The sequence below is a fragment of the Camelus bactrianus genome, chromosome 16 (assembly GCF_048773025.1).
Source record: "Camelus bactrianus isolate YW-2024 breed Bactrian camel chromosome 16, ASM4877302v1, whole genome shotgun sequence".
NCBI classification, from domain to species: domain Eukaryota; kingdom Metazoa; phylum Chordata; class Mammalia; order Artiodactyla; family Camelidae; genus Camelus; species Camelus bactrianus.
Genome location: NC_133554.1, coordinates 21,324,747 through 21,334,283, shown reverse-complemented (window position 1 = coordinate 21,334,283; position 9,537 = coordinate 21,324,747).

Below are 9,537 nucleotides of genomic sequence, written 5' to 3'. Positions count from 1 at the left end.
GCAGTTTTAAGTGTAAAACCGAGTTGGAGCGAGTACCTTCCCATATATATGTAACGAGTACAGTTTGCACGTGAAAAGAAGCTTTCTGTTCTTAACAAGCTAGGTGAAAGACGGCTTTCACACACAATTATCACTCTGAAATGAGCATGTGAGAGGCGTTCGTTCATCTAGCACAATGGGATCGGGTTGCAGGAGAATCTTTTACTCTGTTTTCTCAGTGATTTTCCTAGTGCCGTTTAGAAGTTCCTGCACTTTTCTCTGTAAAATCGAGTTGCAACGAGTACCTACCCTTATATATGTATGGAGTGCAGTTTGCAACCAAATAGGAACTTCTGTTCCCAAGAATCTAGGTGAAGGACAGCTTTCACACACACTTATCTCTCAGAACTGAGCATGTGGAGAGATGTTCGTTCATCTAGCACAAAGGAAATGTTTGCAGGAGAAACTATTACTCTGGATTCTCAGTGTGTTTCCTACTGCCGGCTTGAAGTTCCTGCAGTTTTCACTGTAAAACCTAGTTGGATCGAGAAAATCCCCATATATAAGTATGGAGTGCAATTTTCAACTAAAATCAAACTTCTGTTCCCAACAAGCTAGGTGAAGGATGGCTTTAACACACATTTATCTCAAAGAACTGTGCATGTGGAGAGACGTTGATTCATGTAGAACAATGGGAACAGGTTGTAGGAGAAATTTTTACTCTGGTTTCTCAATGTGTTTCCTAGTGCCGGTTGAAGTTCCTGCATTTTTCACTGTAAAACTGATTTGGAGCTTGTACCGCCCCATATATAATTTATGGAGTGCAGTTTGCAACTAAAAACAAACTTCTGTTCCCAACAAGCTAGGTGAGGGTTGTCTTTAACACACAATTTTCTCTCAGAACTGAGCATGTGGAGAGAACTTCATTCACCTAGCACAATTGGAACAGGTTGCAGTTTAAACTATTACTCTGGTTTCTCAGTGTTTTTCCTAGTGCCGGTTTGAAATTCCTGCAGTTTTCACTGTAAAACTGTTTTGGTGCGAGTACCTCCCCATATATATATATGTATGGAGTGCAATTTGCAATTGAAAAGAAACCTTGTGTTCCAAACAAGCAAGGTGAAGGACGGCATTCACACACACTTATCTGTCAGAACTGAGTATGTGGAGATACGTTCGTTCATCTAGCACTAAGGAACGTTTTGCAGGAGAAACTATTACTCAGGTTTCTCAGTGTGTATCCTAGTGCCGTTTAGAAATTCCTTCAGTTTTCTCTGTAAAAGCGAGTTGGAGCGAGTAACTCCCCATATATATGTATGGAGTGCAGTTTTCAACTGAAAAGAAATTTTGTGTTCCCAACAAGCAATGTGAAGATCGGCTTTCACACACAATTATCTCTCAGAACTGAGCATGTGGAGATAATATCGTTCATCTAGCACAGAGGGAAAGGTTTGAAGGAGAAACTTTTACTCTGGTTTTTCAGTGAGTTTCCTAGTGCTGTTAGAAGTCCCTGCAGATTTCACAGTTAAAAAGATTTGTTGAGAGTAACTCACCATATATATATTTATGGATTACAGTTTGCAATTGAAAAGAAACTTTGTGTTCCCAACAAGCTAGGTGAATTTCGGCTTTCACACACACTTATCTCTCAGAACTGAGCATGTGGAGATACGTTCGTTCATCTAGCAAAAATTGGAAAGATTTGCAGGGGAAAATTTTCTCTGGGTTCTCAGTGTGTTTCATAGTGCCGGTTTGAAGTTACTGCAGTTTTCATTGTAAAATCTAGTTGGAGCGAGTACCTCCCCATGTATATGTATGGATTACATTTTGCTTCAGAAAAAAACTTTGTTTTCCCAACAAGATATGTGAAGGTCGGCTTTCACATACAGTTATCTCTCAGAATTGAGCATGTGGAGAAACGTTCATTCATCTAGCACAAAGAGAAAAGGTTGCAGGAGAAACATTTGCTCTGGTTTCTAAGTGTTTTTCCTAGTGTCGGTATGAATTTAATGCAATTTACACTTTAAACCCGAGTTGGAGCGAGTACCTCCCCATATATATGTATGGAGTGCTGTTTGCAACTGAAAAGAAACTTTGTGTTCCCAACAAGCTAGGTGAAGGACGGCTTTCACATACACTTATCTCTCAGAACTGAGTATGTGGAGAGACGTTCGTTCATCTAGCACTAAAGGAACGGTTTGCAGGCGAAACATTTACTCGGTTTCTTTGTGTGGTTCCTGGTTCCGGTTTGAAGTTCCTGCTCTTTCACTGTAAAACCGAGTTGGTGCGAGTATCTCCCAATATATATGTAAAGAGTACCAATTGTAAATGAAAAGAATCTTTCTGTTCCCAAAAATCTAGGTGAAGGACAGCTTTCACACACACTTATCTATCAGAACTGAGCATGAGGAGAGGCTTTCTTTCACCCAGCACAAAGGGAACGGTTTGCAGGAGAAACTTTTACTCTGGATTCTCAGTATGTTTCCTAGTGCCTGTTTGAAGTTCCTGAATTTTTCAGTGTAAAACAGAGTTGGAGCGAGTAACTCCCCATATATATGTATGGAGTGCAGTTTGCAACTAAAAACAAACTTCTGTTCCCAACAAGCTAGGTGAAGGCTGGCTTAACACACACTTTTCTCTCAGAACTGAGCATGTGGAGAGACGTTCATTCATCTAGCACAATGGGAACAGGTCTCAAGAGAAATTTTTACTCTGGTTTCTCAGTGTGTTTCCTAGTGCCGGTTTGAAATTCCTGCAGTTTTCACTGTAAAACTGTTTTGGTGCGAGTACCTCCCCATATATATATGTATGGAGTGCAATTTGCAATTGAAAAGAAACCTTGTGTTCCAAACAAGCAAGGTGAAGGACGGCATTCACACACACTTATCTGTCAGAACTGAGTATGTGGAGATACGTTCGTTCATCTAGCACTAAGGAACGTTTTGCAGGAGAAACTATTACTCAGGTTTCTCAGTGTGTATCCTAGTGCCGTTTAGAAATTCCTTCAGTTTTCTCTGTAAAAGCGAGTTGGAGCGAGTAACTCCCCATATATATGTATGGAGTGCAGTTTTCAACTGAAAAGAAATTTTGTGTTCCCAACAAGCAATGTGAAGATCGGCTTTCACACACAATTATCTCTCAGAACTGAGCATGTGGAGATAATATCGTTCATCTAGCACAGAGGGAAAGGTTTGAAGGAGAAACTTTTACTCTGGTTTTTCAGTGAGTTTCCTAGTGCTGTTAGAAGTCCCTGCAGATTTCACAGTTAAAAAGATTTGTTGAGAGTAACTCACCATATATATATTTATGGATTACAGTTTGCAATTGAAAAGAAACTTTGTGTTCCCAACAAGCTAGGTGAATTTCGGCTTTCACACACACTTATCTCTCAGAACTGAGCATGTGGAGATACGTTCGTTCATCTAGCAAAAATTGGAAAGATTTGCAGGGGAAAATTTTCTCTGGGTTCTCAGTGTGTTTCATAGTGCCGGTTTGAAGTTACTGCAGTTTTCATTGTAAAATCTAGTTGGAGCGAGTACCTCCCCATGTATATGTATGGATTACATTTTGCTTCAGAAAAAAACTTTGTTTTCCCAACAAGATATGTGAAGGTCGGCTTTCACATACAGTTATCTCTCAGAATTGAGCATGTGGAGAAACGTTCATTCATCTAGCACAAAGAGAAAAGGTTGCAGGAGAAACATTTGCTCTGGTTTCTAAGTGTTTTTCCTAGTGTCGGTTTGAATTTAATGCAATTTACACTTTAAACCCGAGTTGGAGCGAGTACCTCCCCATATATATGTATGGAGTGCTGTTTGCAACTGAAAAGAAACTTTGTGTTCCCAACAAGCTAGGTGAAGGACGGCTTTCACATACACTTATCTCTCAGAACTGAGTATGTGGAGAGACGTTCGTTCATCTAGCACTAAGGGAACGGTTTGCATGCGAAACATTTACTCGGTTTCTTTGTGTGGTTCCTGGTTCCGGTTTGAAGTTCCTGCTCTTTCACTGTAAAACCGAGTTGGTGCGAGTATCTCCCCATATATATGTAAAGAGTACCAATTGCAAATGAAAAGAATCTTTCTGTTCCCAAAAATCTAGGTGAAGGACGGCTTTCACACACACTTATCTCTCAGAACTGAGCATGTGGAGAGACTTTCGTTCATCTAGCACAAATGGAAAGTGTTGCAGCTGAAACTTTTACTCTGGTTTCTCAGTGAGTTTCCTAGTGCGGGTTTGAAGTTCCTGCAATTTTCACTGTAAAACAGATTTGGAGTGAGTACCTCCCCGTATATATGTATGGATTTTAGTTGGAAACTGAAAACAAACGTTGTGTTCCCAACAAGATTGGTGAAGGAAGGCTTTCACACACACTTATTTCTCAGAAATGAGCATGTGGAGAGACTTTCATTCATGTAGTCCAAAGGGAACGGGTTGGAGGAAAACTTAACTCTGGTTTCTCAGTGTGTTTCCTAGTGCCTGTTTGAAGTTCCTGCAGTTTTCACTGTAAAACCGAGTTGGTGCGAGTACCACCCCATGTATATTTATGGAATACAGTTTGCAACTGAAAACAAACTTTGTGTTCACAACAAGGTAAGTGAAGGACGGCTTTCACACACATTTATTTCAAAGAGCAGAGCATGGGTAGAGACGTTCTTTCATCTATCAAATGGAACGGTTTGCAGGAAAAACTTTTACTCTGGTTTCTCTGTGTGTTTCATAGTGCTGGTGTGAAGTTCCTGCAGTTTTCACTGTAAAAACGAGTTGGAGCGAGTACCTCGCCATATATATGTAACGATTGCAATTTGCACGTGAAAAGAAACTTTGTGTTCTCAAAAATCTAGGTGAAGGACGGTTTCACGCACACTTATCTCTCCGAACTGAGCTTGTGGAGACACGTTCGTTCATCAAGCAAAATGGGAACGGGTTGCAGGTGAAATTTTTACTCTGGTTTCTCAGTGTGTTTCCTAGTGCCGGTTTGAAGTTCCTGAAGTGTTCACTGCAAAACCGAGTTGGAGTGAGAACCGCCCCATATATATGTATGGATTGCAGTTTGCAAATTAAAAGAAAATTCCTTTTCCCAACAAGATATGTGTAGTAAGTCTTTCACACACAGTTTTCTCTCAGAACTGAGCATTTGGAGATACGTTCGTTCATCAAGCACAAAGGAACGGTTTGCAGGAGAAACTATTATTTGGTTTCTAATGTGTATCCTACTGCCGGTATGAAGTTCCTGCAGTTTTCACTGTAAAACCGAGTTGGAGCGAGTATTTCCCCATATATATTTATGGAGTGCAGTTGGCAACTGAAAAGAATGTTTGTGTTCCCAACAAGCTAGGTGAAGGTCGGCTTTCACACACACATTTTTCTCAGAACTAACCATGTGGAGAGACTTTCATTCATCTAGTACAAAGGGATCGTGTTGCAGGTGAAACTATTACTCTGGTTTCTCAGTGTGTTTCCTAGTGCCTGTTTGAAGTTCCTGCAGTTTTCTCTGTAAAACCGAGTTGGAGCGTGTACCTTCCCATATATATGTAACAAGTACAGTTTGCAAGTGAAAAGATACTTTGTGTTCCCAACAAGATAGGTGATGGAAGGAATTCACACACACGTATCTCTCAGAACTGAGCATGTGGAGAGACGTTCGTCCATCTTGCACAATAGGAACGGGATACAGGAAAAACTTTTATTCTGGTTTCTCAGTTTGTTTCCTTGTGCCGGTTTTAAGTTCCTGCATTTTTCACTGTAAAACCGAGTTAGAGCGAGTACATCCTCATATATATGTATGGAGTGCAGTTGGCAACTGAAAAGAAACTTTGTGCTCCCAACAAGCTAGTTTAAGGACGGCTTTCACACACACTTATCTCTGAGAACTGAGCATGTGCAGACACGATCGTTCATCTAATATAAAGGAAACGGGTTGCAGGTGAAACTTTTACTCTGGTTTCTCAGTGTGTTTCCTAGTGCCTGTTGGAAGTTCCTGCAGTTTTAAGTGTAAAACCGAGTTGGAGCGAGTACCTTCCCATATATATGTAACGAGTACAGTTTGCACGTGAAAAGAAGCTTTCTGTTCTTAACAAGCTAGGTGAAAGACGGCTTTCACACACAATTATCACTCTGAAATGAGCATGTGAGAGGCGTTCGTTCATCTAGCACAATGGGATCGGGTTGCAGGAGAATCTTTTACTCTGTTTTCTCAGTGATTTTCCTAGTGCCGTTTAGAAGTTCCTGCACTTTTCTCTGTAAAATCGAGTTGCAACGAGTACCTACCCTTATATATGTATGGAGTGCAGTTTGCAACCAAATAGGAACTTCTGTTCCCAAGAATCTAGGTGAAGGACAGCTTTCACACACACTTATCTCTCAGAACTGAGCATGTGGAGAGATGTTCGTTCATCTAGCACAAAGGAAATGTTTGCAGGAGAAACTATTACTCTGGATTCTCAGTGTGTTTCCTACTGCCGGCTTGAAGTTCCTGCAGTTTTCACTGTAAAACCTAGTTGGATCGAGAAAATCCCCATATATAAGTATGGAGTGCAATTTTCAACTAAAATCAAACTTCTGTTCCCAACAAGCTAGGTGAAGGATGGCTTTAACACACATTTATCTCAAAGAACTGTGCATGTGGAGAGACGTTGATTCATGTAGAACAATGGGAACAGGTTGTAGGAGAAATTTTTACTCTGGTTTCTCAATGTGTTTCCTAGTGCCGGTTGAAGTTCCTGCATTTTTCACTGTAAAACTGATTTGGAGCTTGTACCGCCCCATATATAATTTATGGAGTGCAGTTTGCAACTAAAAACAAACTTCTGTTCCCAACAAGCTAGGTGAGGGTTGTCTTTAACACACAATTTTCTCTCAGAACTGAGCATGTGGAGAGAAGTTCATTCACCTAGCACAATTGGAACAGGTTGCAGTTTAAACTATTACTCTGGTTTCTCAGTGTTTTTCCTAGTGGCTGTTTAAAGTTCATGCAGTTTTCACTGTAAAATTGAGTTGGAGAAAGTAACTCCCCATATATATATATGGAGTGAAGTTTGCAACTAAAAAGAATCTTAGTGCTCCCAACACGGTAGGTGAAGGATGGATTTCACTCACACTTATCCCTCAGAACTGAGCATGAGGAGAGGCTTTCTTTCACCCAGCACAAAGGGAACGGTTTGCAGGAGAAACTTTTACTCTGGATTCTCAGTATGTTTCCTAGTGCCTGTTTGAAGTTCCTGAATTTTTCAGTGTAAAACAGAGTTGGAGCGAGTAACTCCCCATATATATGTATGGAGTGCAGTTTGCAACTAAAAACAAACTTCTGTTCCCAACAAGCTAGGTGAAGGCTGGCTTAACACACACTTTTCTCTCAGAACTGAGCATGTGGAGAGACGTTCATTCATCTAGCACAATGGGAACAGGTCTCAAGAGAAATTTTTACTCTGGTTTCTCAGTGTGTTTCCTAGTGCCGGTTTGAAATTCCTGCAGTTTTCACTGTAAAACTGTTTTGGTGCGAGTACCTCCCCATATATATATGTATGGAGTGCAATTTGCAATTGAAAAGAAACCTTGTGTTCCAAACAAGCAAGGTGAAGGACGGCATTCACACACACTTATCTGTCAGAACTGAGTATGTGGAGATACGTTCGTTCATCTAGCACTAAGGAACGTTTTGCAGGAGAAACTATTACTCAGGTTTCTCAGTGTGTATCCTAGTGCCGTTTAGAAATTCCTTCAGTTTTCTCTGTAAAAGCGAGTTGGAGCGAGTAACTCCCCATATATATGTATGGAGTGCAGTTTTCAACTGAAAAGAAATTTTGTGTTCCCAACAAGCAATGTGAAGATCGGCTTTCACACACAATTATCTCTCAGAACTGAGCATGTGGAGATAATATCGTTCATCTAGCACAGAGGGAAAGGTTTGAAGGAGAAACTTTTACTCTGGTTTTTCAGTGAGTTTCCTAGTGCTGTTAGAAGTCCCTGCAGATTTCACAGTTAAAAAGATTTGTTGAGAGTAACTCACCATATATATATTTATGGATTACAGTTTGCAATTGAAAAGAAACTTTGTGTTCCCAACAAGCTAGGTGAATTTCGGCTTTCACACACACTTATCTCTCAGAACTGAGCATGTGGAGATACGTTCGTTCATCTAGCAAAAATTGGAAAGATTTGCAGGGGAAAATTTTCTCTGGGTTCTCAGTGTGTTTCATAGTGCCGGTTTGAAGTTACTGCAGTTTTCATTGTAAAATCTAGTTGGAGCGAGTACCTCCCCATGTATATGTATGGATTACATTTTGCTTCAGAAAAAAACTTTGTTTTCCCAACAAGATATGTGAAGGTCGGCTTTCACATACAGTTATCTCTCAGAATTGAGCATGTGGAGAAACGTTCATTCATCTAGCACAAAGAGAAAAGGTTGCAGGAGAAACATTTGCTCTGGTTTCTAAGTGTTTTTCCTAGTGTCGGTTTGAATTTAATGCAATTTACACTTTAAACCCGAGTTGGAGCGAGTACCTCCCCATATATATGTATGGAGTGCTGTTTGCAACTGAAAAGAAACTTTGTGTTCCCAACAAGCTAGGTGAAGGACGGCTTTCACATACACTTATCTCTCAGAACTGAGTATGTGGAGAGACGTTCGTTCATCTAGCACTAAGGGAACGGTTTGCAGGCGAAACATTTACTCGGTTTCTTTGTGTGGTTCCTGGTTCCGGTTTGAAGTTCCTGCTCTTTCACTGTAAAACCGAGTTGGTGCGAGTATCTCCCCATATATATGTAAAGAGTACCAATTGCAAATGAAAAGAATCTTTCTGTTCCCAAAAATCTAGGTGAAGGACGGCTTTCACACACACTTATCTCTCAGAACTGAGCATGTGGAGAGACTTTCGTTCATCTAGCACAAATGGAAAGTGTTGCAGCTGAAACTTTTACTCTGGTTTCTCAGTGAGTTTCCTAGTGCGGGTTTGAAGTTCCTGCAATTTTCACTGTAAAACAGATTTGGAGTGAGTACCTCCCCGTATATATGTATGGATTTTAGTTGGAAACTGAAAACAAACGTTGTGTTCCCAACAAGATTGGTGAAGGAAGGCTTTCACACACACTTATTTCTCAGAAATGAGCATGTGGAGAGACTTTCATTCATGTAGTCCAAAGGGAACGGGTTGGAGGAAAACTTAACTCTGGTTTCTCAGTGTGTTTCCTAGTGCCTGTTTGAAGTTCCTGCAGTTTTCACTGTAAAACCGAGTTGGTGCGAGTACCACCCCATGTATATTTATGGAATACAGTTTGCAACTGAAAACAAACTTTGTGTTCACAACAAGGTAAGTGAAGGACGGCTTTCACACACATTTATTTCAAAGAGCAGAGCATGGGTAGAGACGTTCTTTCATCTATCAAATGGAACGGTTTGCAGGAAAAACTTTTACTCTGGTTTCTCTGTGTGTTTCATAGTGCTGGTGTGAAGTTCCTGCAGTTTTCACTGTAAAAACGAGTTGGAGCGAGTACCTCGCCATATATATGTAACGATTGCAATTTGCACGTGAAAAGAAACTTTGTGTTCTCAAAAATCTA